Below are 15,455 nucleotides of genomic sequence, written 5' to 3' on the forward strand. Positions count from 1 at the left end.
AGTAGATGTGTTGAGCCGCATCAGAGTTCTTCAACACCGGGTCCGGTGCTCCATGGTGCTCCGTTAGGTAGGCGGCTGTTCAGTAATCCGAAAATAGGTGACTTTGAGCCGGGTACAGAGCACAATGAGCTGCCGGTCATTTTGGCGGATATTGCGGTTAAGTAAGTAATGAAACGAGTAGTTAAGAAAATAACTAATGTTAGCCACTGTCGCTGCCGTGTCGCTGCCATATATGTCAATGGTCGCTGCCATGTTGTTTGTGTATCACTATGGCAAACGCGCGGGGGGAGGGCTGGGCCCATTCGGAACTACGGGAGCCCAGATGGGACCGTCGGCGAATGTTAAGAGGGAAAAACAACACTCGGTTGGGGGCCCCCTAGTGGCCAGGGGGCCCCAAGCAGCCGCTTAGTTCGCTTATGCCTCGGGCCGGCTCTGATCCAGATATCTTGGCCCTCGTCTATCGTTCTATATCGCTCCAATGTTTTCATTGGGTTTGTGTTTGTGTGAAAGTCTGTGATGTCATTACCTCATAATTTTAGTCATTTTAACCCAATCCCTGATGTTTCACTAACTCTAACTAAGTCTAACTAAGCCTAAACTTAACTGATTCCATTTTACAATGTGAAATATGGGTTTCAAAGGTTTAAAACTGCTACGCTAAAACTGTCAAGTGATTAACGTGTTACGGTCATGGGTTTAAAACGGCCACCGTGCGGCCGGATCACAGCGTTAATTAGAAACATATGTTGTTTTAGGAGTCATTGGCAATCCACCTATTCTACAATGTAGGTATGAGGGCGTGTTGTGCCGAACGGATCCAACGAATGGTTACTGCAATGGACATAAAGGGAGGCCTGAACACTCTTTTAGTTTCGCTTGGACACCAAACGTCCAGACATGTTTGATGCACCGTCAAAACAATATATGTGCAACTGTTTCAGAAGTACGTTTAAACGGAGAAAATGTACTGTACATGTATGAAAACAGCGTTTCTGCTGATGACTCACATGCACTGTAATCCAAGAAACACGTTCTGTGCTGTCAAATAAGAATCCACAAACTGCAAACAGCATGATAATTGCTCACTTGCACTAATGTCTGCCATTCCATCTGCCTGGAGTCCAAAGAAATCAGATTACAAGATTAATATCCGCTTTATATCTGTGTGATCCTCATTGGTTGCAGTCATTGGCCCAGTTAGAGACTTATTTTGTTTCAAAAAACAAACCGCTACAATTTCTGACTATCCAAGAAGTATGTAAGGGATACACATAATCATCATTACCCTAAAAGGATTTGTGCTGTAACCAAACAGATCACACACACTGTATGACAATGCCATTGGGCTTTCTATGGTTTCTCTTTCCCTTATGTAAGTGCTTTAGAAATATGTAATTTAAGACTATGAGCAATTTACAGTGATGACAACAGGCTTCTCTTCCTGCAGCTTACCTACAACTCCTTCTAGTAAAGAACAACCGCTCACTGCAGAGAACTCTAGGTGGTTTCATTTGAAGAGAAATTCAACCAACAAAAGCTCTTTTTTCATGTCCTGCATTTCTCCTCCAGGAGCTGGGATATTCACTTACAGTAAGTGTATCTACAAACAAGAAACAGACATACACAGAAGAGTTCATGACCGCAGACTCAGCAGAAATAGGTAACGTGTGTTAAGGAGCGCTCTGTTTCCAAAGAGAAGCCAGGGACACGGATCGATATTTGAACATGATGGAAAGATGCTTACTTACAACTTGTCCACACAGGCTAGTGGAAGTAATGGAAAGTGCTCAGACATTTTGAGTAACACTCCATTTAGTCCGCAGATTAGACCGTGGTTGTCCTGGGAAGCCTTCAGGTGTCAAAGTGTGAACCTGGTTGGATCAGGACTTACATCACTGAAAAATAAAGCATTGCTTTTAGTCTAATCACTCCGGGAAAATAAAAGCAAACATGTGGATGAAAAATGACCATCTCCAAGAGAAAAGTAAGTTGTGCTCTTGGCGGAAGTTACCTTCCCTTTTTTTAAAAATCCTAAACCAGTTGGTGTTCTTTTTGTTTTCCAGTGTTAGAATTGGGGAAGTAAAAACAAGTATTTTATGTTACACAGATATAGGCAATGGCAGCAGTGATTATGATACCTTTTGTTGTTTTTTTTGTAACTGCCTGTATGTCATTTTTATAAAACATTTGTCGACATATTTGCCATTATCTGCCAGTTGACAGTCTAGATAGGCAGGAGATATAGGAGAGAGCAAGAGGGGTGAGGGGCGGACTATGGATCCCATGCCAGAATCAATCATGCATGCATCTTAAGCCACAGTGATACCTTTTAAAAGATTTTTTTAGTTTTTCTTCTACTTGTAAAATCAAAACATAGAAGTAGGGCTTCTTCTAACAAACAGGTTTACGGACTTAATTGGTTTTCTGACGAACATTGCTAATGTTCATAAGTGGGATTGGACATGTGAGGGTGCGGGAGTGGCAATGCGCGATGTGGACGGAGATGGAGTGAGGGGAGGAGGAAGGGGCACAACAGGAGGAGGTGGTGCGTTTGAAGGCCGATGCTCCATGGCTGCAGCAATACTCTCCAAACTTGAGGAGATGCGCCTGAGAGGCCGCAGCAACATCGCCACCCAAGACGGGCATTTCTGCTTGGCCGCATCCCGGACAGCTCCCGCTCCAGCATGTCAAACCTGGTTTGCTGGAGCTGCAGAAACGGGTGGTCCTCAGGTCTCACGATGCTGCGGCGTGTAGTGAGTCTGGTTCCTCTGCACCTTGGTGGTTGCGCTGCTCCCTCCTCAGCTGGCCCATGCGCACTTCTCGGCCCATGCACACTGCTCCCGAGGCCAGGGTCTTCTTCCTGCGAAGCTGCATTACATTGTTTTGATTTATTGTATGGCTGTGTTACATTTATAAATCCCTCAATGCTTTCAGTGGTGAGGGTGGACGCAGCGATGACCTGAGTAGAGGCAGATCCACCTCCAGTTGTACTGTGTGTCCATTTGTTGCCAGCAAGCTTTGACCTCCACCCGTCTTCTGGCATCGTTGTAGTGCTTGCGGCACTGATGCGATGTTCTGGGGATGCCAGCCGTGGAAACAATTGTGGCAATTTCCTCCCACGCCTGTTTAAAGGAAGCTAATTTGGGTGGGTTTCTCCCATCCCCATACAATGTCACTTCTCTGTCTTTTATGGCCCTGACGAGAACGTCGGTCTCCTTGGCTGTGAACCGCTCCTGGCGTGCGCCTGGCAAATCCGCCGTCATAATAGCAATCCGCCATGGAACAAGCGCGCCTGCTCTTAAAGGGAATGTGAGATGACGCTCTGATTGGTTTATTGCACGCTACGCCCCAAACCACACCTAGCTGCTTCAGACCAACCCATTTTCAGATTTTCGTCGGGCGCAAGAGTCATTTATCCCGCCGGTATAATAGCAACAGCGCTCAAGATCCGCCCACAAAGCTACTTACCCTTTGTGTTTGTCTATCTAGTCCATGTGAAAAAATGGTGATTTGCAATTTTGCTTGGAGAAATCTTGTGTGCCCATTTATCCAAGTTACCTAAAATAACTTTTCCCTCTGCCTAATTGAATATTTAAAATCATAGTTACTGAGGATATTACTGATATGCCCAGGGCATGAATAATACAGTATTTTATTTCGACAGCATTCCATCTTACACATAGTAGTTTTGCAGGCATCCTCCTGAATGATTATTTTCTGGTTTCCAAAATGATAAAACTGGGGGACTGTGACAAAATAGAGAGAAAAAATCTGCTCTTCACACTTTGCCTTCTATTTTTACTTTTGTAATCATATGAGCTCACATCCAGTTGGACACATTTGCCATTGGTTCAATAAATGAAAATGAACCATTTGCAGAGCAGGGAGAGAGGGTAACTGTCTTTTACCAGGCAGAATCCAGGCTCAGTAAGTATTAGTTTATTATTTTTATTTATTCTTGTATGTTTTAGAGCAATCCTTGAAATAATTAGTAACTATTGGCACAGGTAGCATCAAATAGAGTAACTGTCACTACATGACAAGGTTTGGATTAGTCACATGAGGCTTGTGTTAGACAGCAAACAACCACTTTGTCACACTGTCAGGTCAGTCTGAAATTAGAATGAAACTCAGAGTTCAGAGAAAAGTTAAGAAGGGAAATGTCTCTGATGTCCTAGATACATTTGTCATCAAATGGCAGTGCAGTCATACTATCAAAAAACATGAGCTGATAAAAAAATATAGTTTTAAGATTGCAAGCTGAATGGCTGGAAACAAAGCTTCACTGAAAATGTAAATTAGTAACTTACTCTATATGGTCAAAAGTATTCAGACATTTAAGACATAGACTTACAGTATGTGTTGATCTGTTATCTGGTTTGATTTTCATGGTTAATTCCAATGAGGATAAATCTTAATACTACGAGCACACACGTCATACAATACTTTTTATGAAAGTGTAATTCTATGTTTGAGGCAACCATTTGGGTAAGACCCTTACCTGTTTCAACATGACATTGCCTTGTTGCACAAAGCCGGATCCATGAAAAAAAAAAATTTCTCCAGTTTGGCGAGGAAGAACTTGACTGCGAGCCAGGCCTCTTTGCCTAACACCAGTGGCCAACTTCACTAATGCTCTTGAGGCTAAAGGGGAGCCAATCCCTTTAGCTAGGTTCCAAAATCTGGTTGAAATCCTTCCCAGAAGAGTCTAGGCTGTTAAAACATTATCTAGGGCAGGGGTCTTCAACATTTTTTAAGCCAAGGACCCCTTAACTGAAAGAGAGAAGGAGCAGGGACCCCTTATTACATATTGTATAAAATAAAGTTGCATATTAAACTGGGCCTACAATTACATGTAGGGCAGCCAAAAGTCTTTATACATACCTTTTTTTTTTTTGCATAGAATTCCAAGCTATTAAAAAAGTCTAATAATTGTTTGCCTCATTTTATAAATCATGTTTTAATGTTAAACATTCATGTGGCATAGTGAATCCTTTGGGATGAACTGTGGATGGCCTTAGTCACTACCTTACCTATAGGCCAGTAAGCCTATCATCAGTGGGGAGTTATATTTGCTAATAATATGTTGGACTCATGTTAAGACTTTTACATTTTTGAAAAAACTTTCAAAACTTAACAATAATTTGGAGGGCCCCCCTGCATTGACTCTGAGGAACCCCCCTGTTGAAGATCCCTGGTCTGGGGTGTAGTGTTTGGTTGCTTTTGAACGTTTGTCCATGTATTGTGTTCATATATTGACTGGCTGGTTCTTAAGACAATGACAAATTAGACAGTGGTACAGAATTGGAACTGAATTAGAAGAACATCAAACACATTATGTTGCCTTGCAAACGTAAAAGAAAGGTAATTGAACATTGGAATCAGAGCAGTAGGAGCATTGCCAACGATACGTAAGGGAGCTCTGTATGCTGGTAACTTTCCTCAGTGTTTTCTTTGTATCCAGCACCAACAGCCACTGAGAGCCTTTGAATCTGCACATATCAATCAATCAATCAATCAATCAAAATGTATTTGTATAGCGCTTTACAACAACCAGCAGGTATCCAAAGTGCTTCACATCAGGAACTAAGAATAGAACAACATATCTTGCAATAAGAAGAATGAAACGTAGAAAACAGTAGAATCATAAAAAGGTTACAGTATATATCATCCCTTTCTTTGTGGATGATGGAGCATTTCTGGCTATACTTACTGTGCATGTGTCTCTGTTCAGACTGTTTTAATGAACCATTTGTAAATTTAGCTATGAAATGTAATGCACTGTATTCCACATATTTATTACTGTAAGCCCCACATTGACTGCTGCTCTATAAGATCTTGAAGATACGCATAGGGAGAAGGTTGGGGTGGAAGGGTGGGTCCTAAAATACAGGGATGTGAAGCCAAGAGAGAAGTTTGTGTCCCGGCCGATGTTAAGGGGAAAACGGGTGCTCATGTCCCGGGAGAACTACTCAAGGTGGCCGGTGTTTTAACCCAAACCAATATTTTTTTCTAATCTTAACTAGTAGATTTGGTGCCTGACAGTCAACTCTTGTCAGCTAAACCTGTAATGGCCGCTGTCACCTCATGGCAGCCGACAGTAACGTTACACATCGCGGATAACATTGTTCGTAAAAGTCGTTATATTGTTTTGGCGACAATGACGTGACTGGATATCTAGCTATCTTGTTGTTTAAATAACTATCAAATTATTTTTACTGATTGCCAACTGTACACAATGTTATTGACTTTGGATCTTGCTAGCATAGCGTTAGCTTTTCTGGCTCGTAGCTCAGCTGAAGGGTCCTACAAGCAGAGTGGACTATAAATATCTCCTGTTGCTAAGGGTGGCAAGTCGTATCTAAGGTCTTTCCTATTGCATTGCATAAGAACCTTATAGGATGGGACTGATTGTTCCAGGTATTAGTCCACCCTTCAGACGTAACCAGGGAAACAGAGTTATTATTTGAATAAACTTTAGATTTTGATTGTAAAACAAATTAAAATATAAACTGATGTTTTAAAAATATGTTATTTGGCAAGTGACCATGGTATAAGCGGGTTAATGCCCTTCAAGGTGTTCATTGTCAGGTATTAATGGACTTCAGCATATAGTTCACGCCTCACAGTCGTTCATTAACACCAGACAATGGACACCTTGTCGGGCATTAACCCTTACATAATTCCACCATGCAGCACACACTGTTCCAGAACTGGGTGGTCGCAGTAGTAGAATGCTAAGCAAATAAGCCCATATACCCTTCTCCCTACCTACAGCCTCTAGTTCTTTATTGGTGATCTCTAGACAAACCAGTGTGTTTTGGTTCTGCTCTGGCTTTCCCCCCATCACCATCCCTTCGCCTGCAACCCCCTAACCCTTTCCTGGCTCACAGGCCATCAAGGAGATGTCATGCTTCTAGCATGTCCAGGGTCTGCCTTGTGGTCTCCTCCCAACAGATCATGCATGAGGCATCCTTGTTCCAAACGTTATCAGGTTTCTCTCATATCCTATCACAATTCCCTTCACCACATTATTGTTGGAGTGGATTGGGTCTCTCCGAGAACCTGGTAACAATGTCTCCAGGAACCTAGTTTCCACGTAGGACCACCACAGATGTTGACTTATGTTCAGTTAAAGCAAGAGAGAGAATATTGCCCAGGATAAGGAGACTGAGGCCCACTCCTGGAGCCAGGCATTGGGGTTAGTACTTTGCTTTGGTTTTCCAGAGCATGGAAAGGCGAAACGCCTGAGTTAAACATTGGCATCATTGGCAGTCAAAACAACAATTGGGTACATTTTTAAAGAAAAAAATAATGCAGGCACGATGGTAGTGTCAGTATTATGTCACTATTATTTTCAGACACGTCCCATAAGGTTGATAATTGGTACAGTGTGTAATGTGGAATGAACAAATGATGGAAGCATTCATTAAGCTTGTATGCTTGCAAATAAATCCCCTGTGACATAAATTTAGTCTCTTGAGAGATGTTTAAACAGGAAAAAAAGTAGCAGGCAAATAATCCCACATAATGCCACATGATTTCCAACAGTCTGGTCAGTCTCAAAGATATTCCTTTTCCCACAGGTAGAAACATTTAAATTCAAATGAGAACCAGTTGTATTGGCAAAGTACACTGACACATGCAAGTGATTTTACTCCAGTTGTGTGTTAAATTCAGTGCCATAAACAGATATAGCCTACGGGAAGATAACGTAACACAGTGGTTCCCTAAGTTTTTCTGCAGGGCCCCCCTTTTGTAGATATAAATATTTTCAAGAACAGGGAGTGAGATTACTTAATGCCATTTGATAACTAATTATCTATTATTTGTGACATCCAATAATGCAATAAATCAATAAGGATATATAGGTTTATGGTTTGTGGTTTGTTTAGCAAAAACATGATAAGATAGGGATCCATCCACCTGCTCACTTTGGATGGTTCAGGCTGGCATTCTTGTCATGCAAGGCAATACCAATTATATTCCAGTCTATAGTTTAATTACAAATCCAAGCTCGCTCGCTGCTGTCACACAAATTAGATTTGTAGAAGAAGGGCAAAGGAAATACAGAGCTAATTTTGTCAGGATCTTGTCAAGTCTCCCGAGTAAAAATCTCACGTAAAAGTGTGTCTGCCAGTCTCTGCACTCCCATTTGGCAGGAGTCGTTTTTGTAAAAGATCTATTAGTGTCAGATAAAGGGATTGCCATAGGAATGTTGTATCACAGCATGTAGTCACAATAATCTCCAACAGATGAGGGTAGATTTTGTTTTTCTTTTTTGTTCAGTTCCCTTAGCTAAACACCCATTTTCAAGAAAGTTGCATGCTGCTTTGCAATTTTTTAAGATTATTCTGTCAAGATTACAAGTTTAGAAGTTCATTTTCAAAAAAATCACGACTGCATTGTTGTAGGTATTAGAGGTGGTCATTGCCACACTTGTGGTCATTCAGCAAAGTACAGTAGTAAGATGACCTATTGCTGCTTTGGAAACCCCAAGACCATTGACAGCTCAATCAAACATGATGAGGTTACATTTACTAACAAGAACAGACACACCAGTTAGAAGTGTCATCTGTTTCTGGATTTCAACATGCTAATTATACAGTACAACTTGTATTGGCCAATGGGTGTTATTTCTGTTTAATCTGCCTGGTCGGTTTTAAATTAGTGTTGAAGACACGTTTGAGCATATTACCATTATAGCATAATGCCTAATGGTTTGAGTAAATTAGCTTTTATGTTGCCTTCGGAATTCCCCACTTGCCCAGTGAACCCTAATGGAAAAAATTAAACAAACACTAATGTCTCAATGTAATCATGCGAGTCTCATCCTTTAACCTTGCATTTGAATATGTGTGCATTTGGTGGCATGGTAGAAATGAGTCACTGGAGGCTTATAAAGCCAAAGGCAAAAAGTCATAATCATGTGAACGGCAGCAAACATGGTGATTAAATATGTAGCTGTGGGGAATTTTGTATTATTTATTGATATATTTATTTAAAACTATCTAAGTTGCAAAATGGTGGCATTTAAAGTGAACCCTTTCTTCAGTATTGAAATGCAATTAAAATGTTTGGGTGATATGCAAATGCAATATGTTGCTTGTCAGAGTGAAGAATCACATGCAGGGCCCAAACAGCTGCTGCCAGGGTGAGTAGCGGTTAACTGCTTCATGGGACAGATTACCCATGAATGCAAACTACTTTTACCTCTTTTTCTTCCTACCCCACAAGAAACAAAAGAGTCTACAGCCATGCCCGCGGCTCTGTGACTGTCAGCACGCTAACATGCTTACACAATGACGATGCTAACACGCTGATGTTAGCAGGCTATGTTTACTTTGTTCGCCTATCTACTTAGTTTAGCGGGTTAGCATGCTAACATTTGGTAATTAGCACTGAACACAAAGTACAGCTGAGGCTGATAGGAACGCCATTACTTTACGCAGGTATTTGGTCACAAACCAAAGTATTGGATAAGGTGAAATAATGACCTGATGATGGCGCTAGGCATCACCAAAGTTATTATAAATCAATCAATCAAATTTACTTTTAAAGTGTAAAATCACCATTCAACATGGTCTCAGTGCACTTTGCAATTAAAGAAACAGAAATAAAATAATTGAACCGCATTAGAGCAGTAATATATAAACAATACAAAACCAGCAACATGAGAGAATGAGTGAAAAGGATTGGGAAGGACGCAGAAAGGATGGTGTGTTTTACGGTTGGCTAGAGTATAATGAGTAGAGGTGGGTTTTCAATCTAGATTTAAAAATGTCAACTGAGAGAGCTTCTTTGACATGTAGTGGGAGTCCATATCATAGATGAGGGCACGGTAGGAGAATGCTCTAACTGATTTTACCAGGGGAATGACCAGGAGACCAGCATCAAGGGAGCGGAGAGGGGTGCCGGTGTATATGGTTTAATAAGCTCAGCTAAATAAGGTGGTGCGAGTCCATGCAGGGCCTTGTATGTTAAAAGAAGAACCTTAAAATCAGCTCTAGCTTGCACTGGGAGCTAGTGAAGACAGGCCAAAACATCCTGAGGGGGTGATATGAATGTGTGTAGCAAGTTTGTTGCAATCCATCCAATAATATTCAATGAAATATATATATATATATATGACATGTTCTACCTATACACAAGTTCTACATACAAATCAGTTATAGACACTCCAACCTTCTCTACTACCAATCAATACTACTGAACAGTAATGAGTCCCTTAACTAAACAAAAACACAATATCATACATGCTTTATAAAATCTTTGGTTCCAGGTTCTTCATTATAATAATAATAATCATAATCATAATAATCATAATAATCTTTATCTATAGAGCACCCTTGAAACTCCAAGTAACAAAGTGCTTCACAAAACAAACAAAACAAACCAGTCATAAAAACATCACGTTTTTTAAAACAACAAATACGAAATATGTGATGTATAACAACCTGTACAGGGTAGAAAAGAACAGTTTATAAAATAAAAGACAGTTCTAAGAGGTTCAAGCTCAAATAAAATCAGGAAAGGCTCTCCGATAAAAGTACGTCTTAAGAAGGGACTTAAAAGAGATCACTGACTCAGCTGACCTTATATCCTCTGGTAGGTCCTCTGGTCATTAATCATGTGCACAACAATAACAGAAGCAGTCATTGGCAATGAAAATTGTAGGCCTAAGGCACCTCCAACAATGCTCGTTAAATAACTAAAAAGCTCATTAAATAACTAAAAACTGCAGTGTGCACACAATTAAACAATGTGAAAGTGCTTGAGGTCCATGTTTGGCGTTAAAAGAAGAATCCACCCTCAGTAAAACAATAGAGGAATCGGTTTTACTTTTTTAAAAGACTGTCTCCAAGCATTAATTAGGATATATGGGCTATCAGAGGTTTGTCAGTCACTGCCTTTTTATAATCAGTGTACATAAAACAAATATCAGGCGGAAAATAAAGATTTAAGTCTTCCACCCCCAATTCCTTGTGAGAATATTGCAAGACTAAGGCTAATATATGCACTGAAGCAACCACAATGCAGCTCACAACTCATGAAAGACAAAGAGGCTCCACCAGGGTGCAATTAGCTATTCTTACCAGAAGTTTTTTTTTTTAGCCTAAAGTTTATATGGAGTTATCATAATAACTGAAGTTCAGGCGGAAGGACCAGACCTCGGGCCGATCAACTCCTCTCAGCCTCCAATTACTGACTTTATACTGGGATGGCGTTCTCCCAACTGTGCTTTGTTTTTCACATTCCTCCACAACCCATTCCACCTTTTGTCTCTTCAGGTTGCGGTTATGAGCGGTTTCAACCTTAATCGAGTGCCTAAGGGGAAACACAGACAACATATTATGTGGGTCAAAACACCAATGCCTATTTTTCTGTAAGCCCACAGACTGGTGACCTCTACTACACTCTGTCTGTGGACTTAAAGATACACCACTGTTCTATTTCTCAGCCTCAACATGCGTCATCGCTTCAGGAAAGCAGCAGTTTTGTCACATTTGGTCCCTGGGTGGACACGTGCCAGGTACTGCTGAGTGAGTACCACACAGTGGTTCAGACCTGTCTGCTGAGTCACGTACAGATAGTTTTCCCTAATTTGACCTGAAATCATACTGCCTTAATCTGAATGAATCTGGAGTTTGAATATGATTAAATATGATAATCTCATATTAGTCATGCACAGCTTTGCTTTAGACTTTTTTTCCTTCTACTCTTAATGTTATGTGAAATCATTCCCTCTTTATGTTTGTCACAGTACAGAGCTGCTCTGACAGCAAGTCCTTGACAGCTGTTCTGCTAATATTTTAAAAATTGTTTCAGGTCCTCTAATATGACTACTGACACTGCTAAATGTGACATCATGTAATTATGACAATACAGATAAAACAGGTGTCAAACCAGAAAGGTTTATGGCAGAGAGATGTGGACCTTGCCAAGGTGGTTGGCATTTCACTGACAATGTCCATTGCGTTCTATGTTGTAGGTTGTTGCGCTTGCGTGTTGGTATGTCAGTTTTTACGAAGTGGTTGATTCATCCATTGTTGATAATAAGACCAGTTCTAAAGGGAGGAGAGGATCAGGCCGTGAGTGCAGAGACGGCTCTGCTTGAGTAGGGTTGGGTACTGAAACCCGGTTCCACTATGGAACCGGTTCCTACAAACGGTAGTATTCGGACCGGATTAGAACGCAAATTTCGGTTCCTCATTTCAGTTCCGACTGAAATATTTTCCCTCTGTCACTCCGGACAGCGGCAGACTTTTTATCTTTCTCCCTTATCTGCTGAGTGGTGCGCGTGCCTGCTCGCGGTGTGAAGCGCGTCTCCGCGCTATTCTCGGACATGCATTCTACAATCACAGCTGATGGATGGCTTTTTGTACATGCTCCAAAATGGATGTAAAAATACCACACATTGTCTGTAGTCTACCGTTAGCTAGCTATCTTAAATGTTCCTGCTCACCAAAACAGACATAAAGCATATTAACCATTCACTGCACGTGATCGCTAAATATATTACACTTGCTCTGCTAGTCTATCGTTCAGGACAAGACCCTGTAGCCTGGTGGTGGGGGAGGCAGGACAGCCTCCCCAAATTGTCTGCCTTTCAAACTCCTACCTGTACCTCTTGGACACCGTCTGAGAGAGTTTTCTCCTGTGCAGGACATGCCATAAGTCAGGAGAGGTGTAGTATATTGCCAGAGAAGGCAAATATGGTCATTTTTCTGCTAAAGAACTGCTAAAGTTTGAAGCTGGTTGGCATACCAACTCAACATTTATTTTGTTGTTACTTGTTAATAGTGTAACTGTTATTTGTTAAATTATTGTAGTTATGTGTTCCACTTAGTTTTACTTATTATATATTTAAGTACTTTAAAATGTTAATATATTGTTAAATTTAAATATTTTTCAATAATAATAATAAAAAACTCCATAAAAGAGCCTCTCATTGATGTCATTTTTCAGTTTTTCAAGAACTGGTTTAGGAATCGGTTAAGAATCGGAATTGTTTTAAAAGTACCGGTTCGGCATCGGAATCGTAAAAAGCGTTACCCAACCCTATGCGTGAGTGGTATTTCCGGCAGTAACGTTAAATACAAGTACTCCACAGTTACTCTAGTGGTAGCTGTTTGACAAAAAAGGGAAACTGCATAGTATACCTTTAAGGAGCAGAAGATGGCCATAAAGCCCAACTGAAACTATTTTCTCCTACAGCACCTCACTCAGCTGAAACCTCTGTATTGCAATCAATTAATCAATTTACGTGATCATAACTGTGATCATTAAAGATACCCTGATCTGCAGAAATCCCAGGACAATAAATCACAAGCACTTGGCTTTATAATCAAGGTTGAATTACCCTTGACGTTAGTCTATAGTGCCTTCTGGTAAAGCCAAAAATCTCCCACTCAGTGCCAATAAATGTGCCACAGAGCTGCCTGAGTGGCTTTTAACAGGGCTTTCTAGCACAGGCACAGGGAGAAAATGGGATTTTTACACATTTATTGACACACATAGGTTTCACACAGTCTAGAAACCATTATTATATTCACACCATTCAGCTATGTAGATATTCCAGCCTCATTTTAGCTCACACACATTCAGAATAGGCTATAAAATACATGGACCTCCGTGGAATGGAAAATGGAGAGAGTGGCCGTGTAACTGTCCCTAGATAGCTCTTTTCCTGCTCTTCTGCCTTCTCTCTCTCTCTCTCTCTCTCTCAGTGTGTACACTTTAACCTGTCCTGAGCCAATTCATCTGGCTAGGAACAGGTGTCTGAGCCGGCATCGCAGGAGGGAACTATTTCCCCCTCTGCCTCCAGCTGGCACTTCAAGCACATCCCCAAAGCCTCACAGTGTCTGTTTACCCGCTGGCCGAGCCAGTCAATCTGCCTCCAAGCAGTTGCACTTTCTTAGCAAAATGGTAAGAAGCGTTTTCTGTTGAGCCAAAGATGAGACTGTACTCTGAACATGTTTTTTTTTAGCCAGTGGCGTTGCTCTGGGGATGGCAATGTAGGACTATCTGTTGGTTTGTCTGTTGGTCCACCACTTTGGTGCAGACTGAAATATCTCAAGAAATAACTCCTGAATGTTCAGCTTTACCAGCAGGTCAAACTTTTCAATTATTCAGTGAAATATCTCTGCTTTTTTTGTCCTATTGGGACAAAATTATTGACATTCACAGTTCCTAGACAATGTATGTTAATGACCAAATACCTGCGAAGCTAATGACGTTCATGAGCACCAGCTGTACTTTGTCTTTAACAAGTCACACCAAGATAATGAACATGATAAACAACCTACCTGCTACTCTTGTTACAATTGTCGGTCACCATGTTAGCATGCTGGGATTAGCATTTAAATAAAAGCACCGATGTTAACTAATTATTGCCTCATAAAGCCGCTAGCATGGCTGTAGACTCTTGTGCTTTGTCTCAAATTGCGCACTTCTATAAGTACACTAGCAATTTTAAGTACATAGTGCACTTACATTAACGTAGGATGGCCAAATGCAGTGCTTTACTAGTACCAGGGTGCTGCACTCAAAATGATCAAAAATGTGGGCGTGGAACGACGGACACTCAACAACTACTACTACTACTACTACTACTACTACTACTACTACTACTACTACTACTACTCGTCCTCAATGGTCGTCATCTTTGCTACGGAGATGAAGCTACGCAACCACAGACGTATATTCAAACTTGTGAATATGGCAGGAGAGGAAGCTGCAAGGATGATACAAATCTAATTCATATATATGTGTTGTTGTTTTTTTCGAAAAAGTACCACTATACTGTAGTTCCATAGAAAACAAGCCGGTATATATTTTGGTGGGCGACAATAAGTGGCGGAAATGCTCTGCCCGGCTGCAATTTACTATTAAAAAGAAGAAGAAGAGTCATCTCCAGTCAGTGCATAACGGCTGTGCGCGATTTGAGACAACACTACCCTGTCGGAATTTACACAGTACAAAAGTGAGTACATAGTATACACAGTGTATAACAAATCTAGTCAACTAAATATACTGTTCTGGTTAATTTGTTTCATTTACCATTTATGTGTGGAATTTAATAATCTAAATTTCATCAGGGCTGCTTTTGTGTGACAGATTTAATTAGCTAATATTGTATGGACACGGTCTGTGAAAAGCCAGCCACTTTAGGTCCATATCTCTGAGCCTTTGGTTTGAAACCTGTTTTGTTTTTAATGTCATAATTATAGAATATCGCTGAACTAATTGCCAATGCAGTGAGTTACGTTTATGCCTTAGGGCGGCTACACACTGCCTGCGTGGCGTGAGCATGCCGTTTCTGTTGTGTGGTGGCTGCGTGGATTTTTCTATGTCTTTACACACCAGAAACGTGTCTGACGCGGTGCTGCTGCTAGCCTTGTCTGGACACATGGATGTTTCCCATTGATAAAATGGGATACCATGTTAAACAT

This window comes from Perca flavescens, chromosome 11, assembly GCF_004354835.1.
Source record: "Perca flavescens isolate YP-PL-M2 chromosome 11, PFLA_1.0, whole genome shotgun sequence".
Lineage (NCBI taxonomy): Eukaryota > Metazoa > Chordata > Actinopteri > Perciformes > Percidae > Perca > Perca flavescens.